The sequence below is a fragment of the Dama dama genome, chromosome 26 (genome assembly GCF_033118175.1).
Source record: "Dama dama isolate Ldn47 chromosome 26, ASM3311817v1, whole genome shotgun sequence".
Classification (NCBI taxonomy): domain Eukaryota; kingdom Metazoa; phylum Chordata; class Mammalia; order Artiodactyla; family Cervidae; genus Dama; species Dama dama.
This window is the reverse complement of record NC_083706.1, coordinates 22,498,089-22,516,160: the sequence shown is the minus strand read 5'-3', so window position 1 is coordinate 22,516,160 and position 18,072 is coordinate 22,498,089. Positions and strand designations below refer to the sequence as shown.

At 36.7% G+C, this 18,072-nt stretch overlaps 1 protein-coding gene across 1 annotated transcript in view; it reads right to left on the bottom strand.

Annotated features, from left to right (window-relative positions):
* The window catches only part of LAMA2 (laminin subunit alpha 2), a 659,970-nt gene that overhangs the window by 641,423 nt on the left and 475 nt on the right, over positions 1–18,072 (bottom strand). The gene's annotated exons all lie outside the window — the stretch shown is intronic.

Below are 18,072 nucleotides of genomic sequence, written 5' to 3'. Positions count from 1 at the left end.
ATACTGTTGAAGCCTGGCTTGGAAAATTTTGAGCATTACTTTGCTAGCATGTGAGGATGAGTGCAATTGGGCAGTAGTATGAGCATTCTTTGGCATTGCCTTTTTTTGGGATTGGAATGAAAACTGACCTTTTCCAGTCCCGTGGCCACTGTTGAGATTTCCAAATTTGCCAACATAGTTAGTGCAACACTTTCACAGCATCATCTTTTAGGATTCGAATAGCTCAACTGGAGTTCCATCACCTCCACTAGCTTTCTTCATAGTGATGCGTACTAAGGCCCACTTGACTTCACATTCCAGGATGTCTGGCTCTAGGTGAGTGCTCACACCATCATGATTATCTGGGTCATCAAGAGCTTTTTTGTATAGTTCTTCTGTGTATTCTTGCCACCTCTTCTTAATATCTTCTGCTTCTGTTAGGTCCATACCATTTCTGTCCTTTATCAAATCCATCTTTGCATGAAATGTTCCCTTGGTATCTCTAATGTTCTTGAAGAGATCTCTAGTCTTCCCATTCTACTGTTTTCCTCTATTTCTTTGCATTGATTGCTGAGGAAGGCTTTCTTATCTCTCCTTTCTTTGGAACTCTGCATTCAAAATGGGTATATCTTTCCTTTTCTCCTTTGCTTTTTGCTTCCTTCTTTTCACAGCTATTTGTAAGGCCTCCTCAGACAGCCTTTTTGTATTTCTTTTCATTGGGGATGATCTTGAACCCTGCCTCCTGTACAATGTCAGGAACCTCCGTCCATAGTTCTTCAGGCACTCTACTATACCTAATTCCTTGAATCTATTTGTCACTTCTATTGTGTAATTACAAGGGATTTGATTTAGGTCATACCTAAATGGTCTAGTGGTTTTCCCTACTTTATTCAATTTAAGTCTGAATTTGGCAATAAGGAGTTCATGGTCTGTGCCAGTCAGCTCCCGGTCTTGTTTTTGCTGACTCTATAGAGGTTATCTATCTTTGGCTCCAAAGAATATAATCAATATGATTTCGGTATTGACCATCTGGTGATGTCCATGCGTAGAGTCTTCTCTTGTATTGTTGGAAGAGTGTGTTTGTTATGACCCATGCATTCTCTTGGCAAAACTTTATTAGCCTTTGTCCTGCTTCATTCTGTACTCCAAGGCCAAATTTGCCTATTACTCCAGGTATTTCTTGACTTTCTACTTTTGCATTCCAGTCCCCAATAATGAAAAGGACATCTTTTCTGGGTGTTAGTTCTAGAAGGTCTTGTAGGTCTTCATAGAACCATTCAACTTTAGCTTCTTCAGAATTACTGGTCAGGGCATAGACTTGGATTACTATGATATTGAATGGTTTGCCTTGAAAACAAACAGAGATCATTATGTGGTTTTTGATATTGCATCCAAGTACTGCATTTCGGACTCTTGTTGACTATGATAGCTACTCTATTTCTTCTGAGGAATTCCTGCCCACAGTAGTAGATATAATGGTCATATGAGTTAAATTCACCCATTCCAGTCCATTTTAGTTCACTGATTCCTACAATGTCGATGTTCACTCTTGCCATCTCCTGTTTGACCACTTCCAATTTGCCTTGATTCATGGACCTAACATTCCAGGTTCCTATGCAATATTGCTCTTTACAGCATCAGACTTTACTTCCATCACCAGTCTCATCCACAACTGGGTGTTGTTTTTGCTTTGGCTCCATCTCTTCATTTTGTCTGGATTTATTTCTCCACTGATCTCCAGTAGCATATTGGGTACCTACTGACCTGGGGAGTTCATCTTTCAGTGTCCTATCTTTTTGCCCTTTCACACTGTCCATGGGGTTCTCAAGGCAAGAATACCAAAGCAGTTTACTATTCCCTTCTCCAGAGGACCACATTTTGTCAGGACTCTCCTCCATGACTTGTCCATCTCTGATGGCCCTACAGGGCATGGCTCATAGTTTCATTGAGTCAGACAAGGCTGTGGTCCATGTGATCAGATTGGTTAGTTTCCTGTGATTGTGGTTTTCAGTCTGTCTGCCCTCTGATGGAGAAGGGTAAGAGGTTTAGAGCCTGAGGGGGAAATTGGGTCTTGTTCTGATTGGCGGGGCTGTGTTCAGTAAATTTTAATCCAGATTTCTATTGATGAGTAGGGCTGTGTTCCCTCCCTGTTATTTACCTGGGGACAAACTATGATGGAGGTAATGAAGATAATGGCGACCTCCTTCAAAAGGCCCCAAGCATGCACTGCTGCACCCAGGGACCCCAACCCTGCAGCAGGCCACCGCCGACCCACGCCTCTGCAGCAGACTCCTGGACACTCACGGGCAAGTCTGGGTCAGTCTCTTGTGTGATCACTGCTCCTTTCTCCTGGGTCCTGGTGCACACAAGGTTTTGTTTGTGCCCTCGAAGAGTCTGTTTTCCCAGTCCTGTGTAAGTCCTGGCAGCTCAACGGTGGGGTTGATGGCGACCTCCTCCAAGAGGGTTTACGCCATACCCAGGTCTGCTGCACACAGAGCCCCTGCCCCTGCGGCAGTCCACCACTCACCTGTACCTCTCTATAGACATCATGATAACCATGGTATGTGCTTACTTAAATTTAGTTTTTAGGATCTGCTCTGTTAAATTTATACTAATTGCTGAACAGAAATTTTTAAAGTGTTTAATATTCATTCCCAGTTACAGTGCAATAGTTAACTTGAAAGAAATTTTCCAGTATGCTAATAATTCTATAGTGTTGAAAAAAAATAGTTGAGTGCTGAGTATTTTTATTATTTGATTTATATTGTCATTTCAATCACATTACTGTTTCTTCATCTATGAATAATATACACCAAGAGAATAGATTGGAGTAGCATGTCACTTTTCTATTTCCTTTAATAGACTGGAGTAGCATGTCACTTTTCTATTTCCTTTAAGTAAATTCTCAATTGAAAATATTGCCATGGCCTGATGAGTTCTTATAGACTAGGACTTCATCTGGTATTAAAAGGAAAAAAACATACCTAATTGCAACAGAAGTTCCTACTCCTCCCTCCCACCCTCTCAGCTCATAAACACAGAAATCAATCAAGAAACCTAAGAAAAATTTACGTATACAATAGGATGAATATTTTCACACTATACATAATGATAAGTGGGGCTAAGGTTACAGAAGTGATCATAGGTGTATTCACACCTGAGGACTTGGAGGAAATGTGCTTTTAACTCCATCTTAAAAATACAAGAGAAAGAAGCATGTTGAAAAGTAGGGTGTGCTGAAGAAAAGGAAAGATTTCTTGATGGCTCAAAGAGCTCAGTAAAGGCATAGAGGGTGAAGATTACCTTTTTGGGAAAAAAAAATGGCTGAAAACAGATCAATTTGGAAAAGGTAAAAAAGATAAGCTTAGAATGATGATAAGCTTAGATTCCAAATGATAAGCTTAGAAAATGTTGAAGTGTTAGGGACGAAACTGCTGGAGAACCTGAAATATTAGTGTCTAATATATATTTCAAATGATAGCTGGTAAACGTTTTAATCTTATATATTACAATCCTCATCCAAAAAAGACTTCACACAGAAAAGTTCTGACTAAGCAAAGAAATATGCATTCCTCATCCAAAGCTTAAAAATTGCTCAGCTCTTACTGGAATATCCTAAGAAAGAAAGTGTGCCTCAAAAGCATAAAAAGCATTCTAAAATATTTTATTTATCACATTAGTGGCATCAATAACAACACCTCTTAATTGCACATACTGTGTTCCAGTATTTTTTGAAATGTATATCTTATAAAAATACTCATTCTAAAGATAAACGCATTAGGAAATATAGTACATGAACAGCAATTTTTAAAGGCAATTCTTTTAGTCTGCCCAAAAAGAGTAGCTTCATTTTACAGTTTTTATTGTGTGCCTACCATGTGCCAGTCTAAAGACAAGAAATAGAGCAGTAAAATTTAAAAGTCCCATTATTATGAAACTTACCATATTAATTTCTAACCATTACACAGCTGAAGATCTTGAAAGAGTAACTAGTTAATTATATGCCCTTCTAGCTTTCTGAAATAAAAACAGCTCTTGAAGTTTGTACAAGATTGGATTCGTCATTCAACTTATTACATAAATGAAAATCATAAAGAGGTTAGACTCATTATATACATGAGCCAACTTTGACCTTCATCTATGGACTCCTGGATGAATATGGAAACTTAGGACAGTTTTGCTTTCTCAGAACATCTTAGGTAGCACATACTAGGAAACCTGTGGATAAAATCTGCCCTTGAAAGTTGACTGAAAAATATTTTGTATAAACTTGAGAAAGATAGTAAAAAGAAATAAAAAGTATTTTGAAGAATTTTTCAACATATCATGTCTACATACAAAGTGTATCTCTAACTATTTGCAAAACCAATGAAGATAGGATATGCATTTTAAATATTTCCTTTCCACACCAATTTACTTTTTCTGTGTTACTGGGAGGTATGTGGCAAAAAATAAGTAAGTAAATAAAGATAAAAGGAGGATGTGCCAAGGTTTTCTATACAGAAGAACTAAGTGTATTAAGAGTCACTAAGGGAAAAAAATCAAGGAAAGGAGCGAAGAAAAACTTTATATGGCAACAATGCCTTTGAACAAACCTATCATTTATCATAATACAGAGTAGTATTATTAACAATACTATTTGTATGGCATATTTTATGTAACCCTTACAACAACCCCATGAGATAAGAGTTGAGCATCATGTTCTCAATTTTCTTTATTAAGCGATGGCAATTGAATTTCAGAATAGTTAAATGAATCTAAACTATTGTTTAAGGTCACAGTTTTAGCAAGGACTAGAAGCAAAACTTGTATCCTGGAGTTCCAATTACAAATCCAATGATTTTTTTTCCAATTTACCACGGTGAAAAATTAACTAGTTGTAAATTACATGTTAAACATGATTGAAACTTTTTAAATAGGGAAGGAGACTATAGCAAGTCTGTTGTTTAGTCGCTAAGTTGTGTCCGACTCTTTATGGCCCCCTGAACCATAGACTGCCAGGCTCCTCTGTATACGGGGTTTCCCAGGCAAAAATACCAGAATGGGTTACCATTTCTTTCTCCAAGGGATCTTCCTGACCCAGGGATCCAACCCAGGTCTCTTGCATTGCAGGCAGGTTCTTTACAGCCAAGTCCTAGGAAGTGTTTTGTCTGATTTTTTTTCTTTCTTCAAAATCTCACGTCCCCAAGTTTAAAAAAGCAGGTTTTCCTAGGGATCTGTTTGGGTTACATGATTTCCTGAGGTAGTTTTTGTTTGTTTGTTTCAGAAATTTACCATTAGACTTACTTCACAGGTAGACAAACTAAAACTTCTCCCAATTCAGACTGGTTTTTCACCATAGTGAATAGAGAGATTCCAAATAAAGAGAGTCTATACTGAGAGCTTTTTGACAATTCAATTAGACTTTTCATTGAAGACCATCCTAAAATTAATTCCCACTGTGTGGCAAACATACTGAATTGTCACCTCTACCCAAGAAGATGTTAATGAAGACAGATGCTTCATAGGTTGAAAATAATAACTAATCTTTATGAAGCACTTGTCATGTGCCATACATACATTGAGTTCTTTAAAAAGTAGTTTATCAATCCCTAACAAATTCATGTCAAAAAATGAGAAATTCCTTTTAAAAGTTTATTATATTATAATTGAAATATAAATAGCCACAAAGTACTACTAAAATTTCCATTTTGTTGCCTGCTTAAATAAGTTCTTATATTGGGCTACTAGCATAAACATTAGCTAATTATAGGACTTTGTGTTTCTTCCTACTTCTATTACTGACTTGGGTGACCTTGATAGAATTCTTCAACTGTTCTGTAGTGACATGAATAGTTTGTCATCTATAAGCTCTTAGGGTCTACTTGTAGAATATTTCGCTCTTCTAAAGCAGAAGGTCCTGGTGGTCTAGTGGCCATGATTCGGTCCTTTCACCGCTGTGGCCCCAACACCAGTCACCGGTCAGGGAAGGTGCGTTTCTAGGGGCTTCCCTGGTGGCTCAGATGGTAAACAATCCAGACAGTAAAGAATCCATCTGCAGTGTGGGAGAACTGGGTTCGATCCTTGGGTTGGGAAGATCCCCTAGAAAAGGGAACGGCTACCCACTCCAGTATTCTCACCTGGAGAATTCCATGGACAGAGGAGCCTGGCAGGTTACAGTCTATAGGGTTGCAAAGAGTTGGACATGACTGAGTGACTTTCACAAAGCAAAAGAGGTGTTATATGCACTGAAAATATCATTTTGATTTTGTGATCAGGTAATAAAAGAAAGAAGAAACTGGTTAACATTTACTGATTAATTGCCAAGTATTTTCACAAATGAGGATGAGATGGTTGGATGGCATCACCGATTCAATGGACATAAACTTGGATGAATTCCAGGAGATGGTAAGGGACAGGAAGGACTGGTATGCTTCAGTCCATGGGGTCACACAGAGTTGGACATGAATTAGTGACTGAACAACAACAACAGTTTTCACAAATATTATCTAGCATAATTCTATTTTACTAATGGAAAATTTAAACTCTGTTGACTCAGGTTTTTGGTCTCAGTAAGAAAAGTGTCAACATGGCTATGAATCCAATTCTTCCATCTCCCAAGTCTATACTTTTTCTGCTAATCCAAGTTATCTCCAAAGCAGAGGAATATATATGGAAATTGAAGACATAAAGAAATATATGTTGTAAAGAACAGACCTGTGGTTGCCAGCGGGCAGAAGCGGTCGAGAGGGATGGAGTGGCAGTTTGGGATCAGCAGATGCAAACTAGTATATATAGAATGGATAAACAACCAGGCCTTAGTGTGTAACATAGGGAACTATATTCAATAGCCTGTGATAAACCATAACAGAAAAGAATATAAAAAGAATGTATACATGTGTATATAACTGAACCACTTTGATGTACAGCAGAAATTAACTCAATACTGTAAATCAACTATACCTTTAAAAAAAAAGTATATGTTAATAAGAGTCTTTTTTGTAAGTTAAGCTATGAAGTTCACAATAATGAAATACTACAGCATAAATTCCAATTAAAATTGAATTCATACATTTGTATTTTCAAGTATATGAGCAAATACTTTCATAAACAGCCTCAGCTGAATTTGGTACGCCACAGTGCTGGAGGAAAAAAAAGGCTGCTTCAGGCCAAAGACACCAAGACAACTTTTAGACTTAATTCACTTTTCTTGAGGCACTTTGAAAATTCACATTTATTGAGTCCCTAATAGATGCACCATGCTTTATATTCATTGCTTTATATACTCCTCACAATAAACCAATGAGAGGAAGCAGCTACCTGAAATGACAATCGCACTACTTGCGTTCACCTTCACACTTTCAGCCTCATTTGGTAATTGAAAAAGGCATAGCAGGCAATAAGCCAGAAAATTGGGGTAGCTACTACAGGCTTTTGAAAAAATATATTTGATGTGGCAAACTCGACTAACCTTAGTTCCTCTTTATCATAGGACCTTATATGTTACAAGCAACCTACTTTAGAGTTTTAACAGTATAGCTACCAGACTGAAAACTATAATGATCCCATTTACAGCTTATTCTGTGGTCTACAAGCATTTATCAAGGCAACTATGTTTTTTTTTTTGAAAATTTAGAATCCTGGAAATTTTTAGATTCCTTTATTCTATATTTTTGCTTATAAAACTGAAAATCTAATGATTAAACAATCAAATAATATATTAAATATATTAAGTACTGAGAGTATTAAACTGTTAACGAGTACATAGATACATATACAAATCCTCTCAAAATCTAGGATGTTTGCACAATTTTCTGTCTTAACTGAGAGGTTCGACTTCAAACAGAACTCTTTAAATCTTTTTATGAAGATGCCAGGGTTCTGCACTTTTCAGAAGGAATTTTGAGATTAACTCTGCTCTTATTCTTATGTATATCGTTTGTTTCTTGCTCTTTTCATTCACAGACATATATAATAACTATTTTTAAAGAATCTGTTATAAAGACAATTGCTTCTAGCCTACTGAAGTAATTTCTATAAGGTGACTTACAGAAATAATCAATTAATACTTTGTTATAGTCTAGCACCCAATAATCCAAATCCTAAAAATTTAAAGACTAAAATTTGATGGATACTTTGAAATTTATGCATAGCTTTGAGTATTATGCATGTGTATTTCTGCATAGTTTTAAGTTGTGTGTGTTTAAATGAAAATGAGTTTTGAAGACTATACGTTTTATTTTTCTTGTTCTTCCATAAGACCTAGTGAATCTTCAATTTAAGACTAGACTACTAGCATAATTCAGAACTGATAATATGATTTTTAAGGTATTTTATAAAAGATCAGAAAGGATCTAAAGCTCCAAAAGAGATGAAAACTTAGGGTCCACAAAACCAAGAACAGGAACATATTCTCGTTTCTAAAACTAACAGTGGAACATGTGTTTGTCCTTGACAAATTTCTCCTTCTCTAAAATGAGGATCATTATATTAACCTGTTGGAAACTTTTGCTGTGTAAATGAATGTGTTAACACTCACAATGCACTGCTGCTAAGTCACTTTAGTCGTGTCCGACTCTGTGCGACCCCATAGACGGCAGCCCACCAGGCTTCCCCGTCCCTGGGATTCTCCAGGCAAGAATACTGGAGTGGGTTGCCATTTCCTTCTTCTATGCATGAAAGGAAAAGTGAAAGTGAAGAGTCCGACTCTTAGCGACCCCATGGACTGCAGCCTACCAGGCTCCTCCGTCCATGGGATTTTCCAGGCAAGAGTACTGGAGTGGGGTGCCATCGCCTTCTCCTACAATGCACTAGGTACTATTAAACCAATCTAAACATCTGGCACTCAGACCTAGTTGAACAAGGAGCCTTGGGAAACCACACAGCCCAGTAGCCAATTGAGAGGACCATAAGAGGAGAGATGTCATTAACTCCCCACAAGGTGCCTCTCCCAAGAGCCAGGCACGAAATAGCTGCTCAGGTGTTCATCATTCAGAATTTACACAGATTAACTTGCTATTTGTACTAGATTAGGCCTGCTACAGAAAGCCAGCATTATCAGTAAGAAACCACTAATAGACAAGCTTCTACAATCTTCTTCTAAATGTTATGTGCCAAACAAGATAAAGCTCCCATATTAAAATCCATATTCAAGATGACTGGAAAAATACTATGTTTTAATTCATATTAAACATCTTTGGCAGGCAATCCCCTAGCTTTAACTTGCAATGTAATTTTATTTTTTTTTCCTTTTATAATGATATTTTTCTTTTTTTTTTTTTATTAGTTGGAGGCTAATTACTTTACAATATTGTAGTGGTTTTTGTCATACAGTGACATGAATCAGACATGGATTTACATGTATTCCCCATCTCGATCCCCCCTCCCACCTCCCTCTCTACCAGATCCCTCTGGGTCCTCCCAGTGCACCAGCCCTGAGCACTTGTCTCATGCATCCAACCTGGGCTGGTGATCTGTTTCACCCTAGATAATATACATGTTTCGATGCTGTTCTCTCGAAACATCCCACCCTCGCCTTCTCCCACAGAGTCCAAAAGTCTGTTCTGTACATCTGTGTCTCTTTTTCTGTCTTGCATATAGGGTTATCATTACCATCTTTCTAAATTCCATATATATGTGTTAGTATACTGTATTGGTGTTTATCTTTCTGGCTTACTTCACTCTGTATAATGGGCTCCAGTTTCATCCATCTCATTAGAACTGATTTAAATGAATTCTTTTTAATGGCTGAGTAATATTCCATGGTGTATATGTACCACAGCTTCCTTATCCATTCGTCTGCTGATGGGCATCTAGGTTGCTTCCATGTCCTGGCTATTATAAACAGTGCTGCGATGAACATTGGGGTTGTAATTTTAGATTATATCTCAAAACTATCTTTAGATTATAATTATCTGTGACTTTTAATAAGAAATGTTTAGGTGAAGTTTATCCTTTCATACTTCCTAAAAAGTTAAATTTGTCAGAATCATCTCTTTGAAAACCATACTGTATTCAAAATCAGGATATTAAAGGAAAAGGAAGGGAGGGAGGAAGGGATTGAGGGAAGGAAAGAAGCAGAGGTAGTGAGAAAGGGAAGGGAGGGAGGAGCGAAGAAGAAAGACAGAGATGGTTTGTTTTAAATGATAAAATTAGGTCAGGCCAAAATTGAGTTACTTTATTCCAAAGATTACTGCAAGACTTACAGAGATCCTTAAAGAAGTTATAAAAATCAAAGCAGAGTATCGAGTGCTTCTAACTGTAAAAAAATTGGTAACATTTCAAAGTTCCTTTCATAAAAAAAGTCATCAGATCAATACATCACTGTGTCATTTCTAATAATAGTACCTAAACTTTAGCTCTGATACTGAAATGAATGATAAAAAAAAAAAGAGAACTTCAAGGTACATACATATCCATGTGGGACTATAGATAATTTCTGTTTTAACGAGTACATTAACTAAAAATGCCCCAAGAAACCTAAGGCATATTTCTAGGAACACTGGGACAAAATAAAAGGATATGTAGAAGCTCCTCGAACTTGAGTAGTTTTGAGCTACTCATATTCTTTAATAGTAGAATGGAAGTGAGATGCCAAAAGCGAAAAAAAAAAAAAAAAAAAAAGTTAGGGGCAGGAGGTGAATTTAAAACAATCTTACATTTATCCTATGGGTCTGGCCCAATGGATTAGAGCTTGCTTGAGATGAAAAATATTAATTTATTCAATTCATTCATTTTATTCTGCTCAAAACTCTTCAGTACCACCCACCTGAGTTAGACTAAAAAGCAAAATCTTTACAGTGATCAAGCCCCCATTACTCTCTAGCCCTTCAAATTGTGCTTTAGACCTTTGTAAGCCTGTTCCCTGTGCTCAGAGAACTCTTCCAGCTGATATCTGTATTAATCATTCCCACAACCCTGCAAGTGTTCACTCAAGGGTGACCTTCTCAGTGAGGTCAGCCTTTATCACTATTTAAAAATAGAAACCATCCTTCATTCTTAGAACTCCTGACTCCTCTTTGTTGTATTTGTCCAGAAATCCATCACTGGCTACATTCTACACAATATAGGTGTTCATGATATTACTTATTCATTATATATTCATCATATTTGTCTCAACTAGAATATAAACTCCATAAAAGCAGGGATATGTTGAATTTTGGGGTTTTTTTGTTGTTGGGGGGGAGCTCTCTTTTGCTCACTGAATACAATCATTCTTTAACCATATTCCAATACACATAGGCCCAACCCACCAATTTCTGGCACAAATTCTGGCCTTGGAATTCAGAGTTACCCATGGGCTCAGCCCAGAATCCATCTTCTTTCTGGCTGCCTTGTATACCTGAGCCTGGCCTGAGTCTTGGAGAATCATGTGCCTATCTAACGCTGTCCTTCTCTAACCTCACCTTCTTTTCCCTTTCACCTCAGTTGGTTTCTGCCTTAGTTCTTGCGTAGCCACCTATTTCAAAGTTATGACTAAGACTTCGAAACTCCAGTCTTCCAGATTAGAAACTGGACAATTTGGCCACTGACAACGTTTTCTTCCTCATCTTTTCCACAGGGTCTCCAGGTGGTAAATAAGGCACAAAGCAAATTGGACAGATGGCCTGGAGTCACCTATTTTATTTAAGTACTCTCTTGGAAACTCTTCCAGACATGTTCTACCCACAGGATAAAATCCTACTGGACAGCCAATGCTGGCTTGACTCACGTGTGATTTGATAAGTCCTTTGGACTCTATAAGGACAGATAACCACACCACTAATCTTGTTATGCACAGGCTAAACTGAAATTAGTATTCCCTGTTCTGGACCCAATAGGCCTCGATTCCTTCTGTTCCATTGTGGCCCACCATTGTAGTTCCAAAATTCTAAAGCAGATTATGAAAGGAGATGTCAGACCCCATATAAAGCTTAAATGAATTTCTTTTTATAGGTCACTGCTAAATCTATTTGGACTAGAAGAAAAAACAATGATTCATTCTCAGAGGTCCACATTGAAAAGTCTAGCACATTAGACATTTCCATGAATAATCAGTATTTATTAAAAAATATGAATAGAAAAAAAGTGGCAATGATCTACTTTAGATAAATGGGGCTAGAGAAAATACTGGGAAATCTATCAAAAAAGGAAATTTTTTTGAGTAGCAGCTATTACAGTATAACTGAAAGGTGTAAAAATTCCAAATTCTACTACTTCAGAAATCCTTCTTATTTAACTAAAACCCATCCATGGGGGAAAAAAATCCATGTTTTTCTTACAGCAATCATATCTGGGTAGAACTCTTGGGGTATCTATTTGAGTTGTTAAATAATTATATCTAAAGAAGGTGAGAAGTGTAGTCATTACAGTGAGGTGACACCTCATCTTTCAGGAAGTAGAGTAACTGAATTGAATTAAGAAACAATTGAACAAAATAAACAAATGAAAACTAATTAAATTTAAAAGCTTTTGCACAGCAAAGGGAAACCATAAACAAGACAAAAAGACAACCCTCAGAATGGGAGAAAATATTTGCAACCAAGCATCTGAAAAAGGATTAATCTCCAAATATACAAGCAGCTAAATATATAAAAAAAAAAAACCAATCCAAAAATGAGTGGAAGACCTAAATAGACATTTCTCCAAAGAAGAATACAGATGCCAACAAATCCATGAAAAAATGCTCAATATCACTAATTGTTAGAGAAATGCAAATCAAAACTACAATGATGTATCACCTCATATGTGCCAGACTGGTCATCATCAAAACATCTACAAACTATAGATGCTGCAAAGGATGTGGAAAAGGGGAAACCCTCCTGCACTGTTAGTGGGAATGTAAATTAATACAAATACTACTGAGAGCAGGATGGAGGTTCCTTCAATCACTAACAATAAAACCACCATATGAGCCAGCAATCCCCACTACTGGGCACACACTCTGAGCAAACCATAATTCAAAAAGACACACGCAACCCAGTGCTCACTGCAGCACTGTTTATAAAAGCCAGACATAAAAGCAACCTAAATGTCCATCAACAGATGAACAGATAAAGAAGATGTGAAACAAATATACAATGAAATATTATTTAGCCATGAAAAGGAAACAAACTGAGTCATTTATAGTGATGTGGATGGACCCAGAGTCTGTCAAACTGAGTTAAATAAGTCAAAAAGGGAAAAACAAACATTGTATATTAACTCGTATGCATGGAATATAGAAAGATGGTATAGATGAGCCTGTTTGCAAGCCAGGAATAGAGACACAGACATAGCAGCAGAGTCTGTCAAACTGAGTTAAATAAGTCAAAAGAGAAAAACAAACATTGTCTATTAACTCGTATGCATGGACTATAGAAAGCTGGTATAGATGAGCCTGTTTGCAAGCCAGGAATAGAGACACAGACATAGAGAACAAATATGTGGACACAGGTGGGAAGGGGAAGAAGGTGAGACAAACAAGGAGAATATGACTGAGGTATATACACTACCACATGTAAAATAGATAGCTAGTGGAGAAGGCAATGGCACCCCACTCCAGTCCTCTTGCCTGGAAAATCCCATGGACGGTGGAGCCTGGTGGGCTGCAGCCCATGGGGTCACTAGGAATCGGACACGACTGAGGGACTTCGCTTTCACTTTTCACTTTCCTGCATCGGAGAAGGAAATGGCAACCCACTCCAGTGTTCTTGCCTGGAGAATCCCAGGGATGGGGGAGCCTGGTGGGCTGCCGTCTATGGGGTCGCACAGAGTCGGACACGACTGGAGCGACTTAGCAGCAGCAGCAGGAAGCTGCTATATAGCACAGGGAGCTTAGCTCGGTGCTCTGAGATGACCTACAGGGGTGGGATGTAGGGGCTGAGAGGGATGTTCAAGGGAGGGGGGATGTATGTATACATATAGCTGATTCACTTCACTGTACAGCCAAAACTGACACAACATTGTAAAGCAATAATACTCCAAATAAAAAAATTAAAATAAAAAAATGAGACCCAGCTAATATATCATAAAAAGAGTATGATGTGTATTAATAAATATTAACTAGAATTATAACCAAACCTTATTCAAACTTTTGCAAGAAAGGTCCTATATCTTTCTCATGTGCATATTACGGTGTTCATAGAACAATATCCTATTTGTTTATACAATAAAATGTTAAATATAAAAAACAAAAAAAGAGACAGTATTGGCAAAGCATGTGCAAGGTTTTCATAATCCCAAGCAACTCTTGATACAGATTCAGTTCATTACTTTGCAGGAAATCTTAGAATAAAAAAATTTTAGGAATAAGATATATCAGCAATTTGCATACACCAATACGTGAGATTTTAAGAATAAAGTATGTTATTTAAATAAATTCTAACACATCCATAATATAACAGTCAATGAATATGAATATGTTCATATTCTTACTCATACACTTTATATGTTATAACTCATTTTTACCAAACTAGTAGGCCAATATGTAGTGAACAAGCCAACTAGTTCCATATGTAACAAAAGGAAATACCAAAAAAAAAAAAAAATCAATTACAGCTTTACAGCCACAATAAATCCCCTGAAAAGTTCTCAGGTATTTTATAAAGTGTTCTCACATTTTATAGCACAGGATGTTTTAGAACTGTGCAATTTATGGTGATGTGGAAATTACATATTAAATTTTTAAGTATTCTTGCCAAACATGAGTGACAATCATCTCAAACATGTTTTTATTTTAAATCTCAGAAGACATCTAAAAACACATTTATATTCATTGAATATTTTCTTGACATTTTTTAAGAATTCAGAAGTTCAAATACACATATGCATTCTCAAAACAATAGAATGTAATACTAGAATCTTGGACTTGGTTAAGGACTGGAGACTTGAGTCTTAACTTCCTTTCTGCAGCGGCATTCCATCTAAATCATCTCTGACATGTTGCACATTTGATCACTGCACGGACATTTCCAGAAGCTGGGTGTTCCAGCACAGCCCAGTTATTTCTGAACAGCTCAGAACAGGGAAGGGAGAGGAGGGAGGAGAGGTCTCCTCGCATTTTATTTAACTTAAACCTCCCTCTTTGTCATACTCTTCCATGCATTCAAATTCAGGCTTTAGAAAGAAAATTTTAGTCTCTCTTCCAAATAACAACCCTTCCAAAAATTCAAGGATATCTCTTATGATTTCCTAAGTCTTTCTTTCTCCAAATTAGCAGTCTTTACTTGGAATAATCCTCCTTTAAAAATCTTTTCAGACTTCTAACCTTTCTGCTCTTCCTCCTCTGGATTTGCATCCATTTGTCAATGCTGCACTCAAATGTGTACTAAACCAACCAACCAACCAGCTTCTAAGTTTTTCATGAGTTAACTATTCTGTCACCATATCACACTGTATGTTCATATTGAACGGGCTGCAGTTCAGACTGCCTTTCTCATCCTGTCTTTGTACTCATTCCTGTACATATAAAGTACACTATAAATGTCTAGAAGAGGGCAACATGAAATTACTTAACATCTGGATACAAATAACGAAACCAAGTTCACGTAGGCTCTGTTCATGGATCAGCCTAGAGAGACCTCTATAGACTCCTGAAGCTGATACTCACCAGCTTAGCCATCTAAATCAATTTTGGAACACCAGCAGTTGTCATAAACTTGGATATTACATTTTCCATCAAGCCATTACCAAGACAAATGAACATAAGGAAACCTCTGTCATAGCCCTAAAGACTTCCTCCTGGCTCAATCTTGATCTACTATGCAATAGTCTTTGGAAATTATTTTCACTCAGTTGCAATTTACCTACATTTCCATTTCCACACATCATTTACACAAATATCAGGATAAGATTTTATCTACTGCCTTGCTGAAATACAGACCCACTTTGCATCATTTTCCTATTCTGTCAATCTTAAATTTAGTTAAGGAATTTCCTTAGAATATCTTTCCTGCTGAGTCAATACTATTCATACCACAATTCACTGTGTTCTAGAAACTACACAAGATTTCCAAGAAAAAAAAACAAAAAAATCTGATTAAGTTTCTAACTTAGTTACAATATCTAAAAATGTTTCTTCATGTCAACATTCTTAGTAAACTGGTACCATACTATAAGGGAAAACAGAACTCATCCTAAACAATTAATTCTTGGCCAGGAAGGTCAGTGCTAGTATAATTGAAAAGAGAAAATTGATGATAGCCAAGAAAACACCTCTTCAATCAAACTCATATCCAATAATCTTCACTGAGACCTTGCTTTAACAGAGCAGCATTGAAAAGGAAACATGGCCTCAAAAAATTTAATGGAAAAAAAACCTTTTGTAGCATAAAATGGGAACTTGAGCATAAACAATACTAGAAGTGTTCTTGGTGGTTAAGAATTAAGTTATTATCAGTTGCATGAACTTAAGTCACAGTTACTCCAAGCCTCAGGTTTTAAATTTGTCCAACAATAAATAATGACTGAAGGTAAAATAATCTCACATATGTAAGGTATTTTAAAAATATAAAGCACTATACAAATTTAAGGCATTATGAAATATATTTTATGTAGACTTTAATATTAACAAGCTTTAGCCATTTATCCACGAGCCAGTCTCTAAATATATTGCAAATAATCTATAAAACACACAATAATTGATGCTAGAACACAAAATATAGCAGTGTATAGTGGATTCTATATTACAGTTATTTTGCACAGAATTCCTTATTGTGCATAATGTTCAAATGATGTCTCAACAGAATGGCAGTATAAATTCTCCATTCTGAATTCATTTCATCTTGTGCCTGGACCATAGAAATCAGAGTTAATTTTACCTCAAATAAAACTGGGGAGAGGGAGGAGACAGGAGAGAGATTAAGAGGAAAAAGGGGGGCCGTGCCATGGAAAACTCAGGAATCCACTTGATCCCTACTCCGCAGGCTTTGAGCTTCAAGTGAACAGAGGGTTGGTGATCTTGGTATCTTCACTCTCAGCTGCCTAATAGCATTAAAGTATTATGTTTTGTTAAAACATCACATAACTGAGTAAAGTTAATATTTAAAAGTGGTCTTTTTTAAATCAGCTGCCAAAGATATTCTCAAAATCATTCTCATAAATTCTATTAATTAAGCCACATTGACCCCATTTGACTTCTCAGAAAAGCAAAAGCCAAAATAGAAGGAAAAAAAAAAGTTATATAGTGAATGTAAGGTCATTTTTATTCTAGGAATTTTAATCAGGGGTTATTATTATAGCTAGGAGCTTAGAGTACATTTTTTTTTCTCCCTTTAAAATAAAGTAGCAATGTTAGAAATGCTAGATTGCAAGCAGAAAAACTATCAGAAATGTTGACATAGCTTATTCCAGTTAACTAAAAGAGGGATAAGTATTCTTTAAAATTCTGGCAGATTCGGTCTCATCAAAACTTTCAAAAGCTACTAATCTCCAGATTTTGTGCTCTCAGGGTAAACAGTTTGATGTTTGAAACCAAACCTTAAATATTTCTTAAACTTTTTCTTTACTTTGATACATGTTTTCCAACTTACAGAAAAGTCTGCTCAAATGCTGTATTATAAATTATTGTATTAAATGCTGCACGTGCACTTCTTTTAAAATTCATGACCATAAACTAACCCGGCAAAGTCTCCCCAGAGTTTCAGAAATCATATGCATATAAACATTAAGGCGCTCTGAGGAGAGTAATTTGCGTTACATTAAGTATAACTGTTTTCCAAAGTCAGCCCAGGTTATCTGGGCACTGTGGTCTTAATTAAAACACAAATGACATAGAGGTTTCATCCGTGTTTAAGCAAGGGGAGGCATCTCACTATAATAAAATAGCATACCCAAAATAGGATGTCGGTAAAGAAAAGGTGAGTCTGGGGGCACCACTGCCAAGAAAGAAGAAAATCCAAATACTTAACGACTTAGCGACTAAACAACAAAAAACGCCTTTACACGCCCTGTTCAAAGAGTTAGAAAAAAGTCTCTAAAAATAAAGATGTATCAGCTGCCCTCCATAAAGCTCCAAGACGAACCACAGCTTGGGAGATCTTTCTCTGCGGGGATGGAAACGGATTTGGGGAAACTTTTTCAAGTTTTTTAATTGGTTGAAAGTTTGCCTCTTAGAAAGACTTAGGAAATTAATTTGCAGGATGTTCAGTGAGAGCA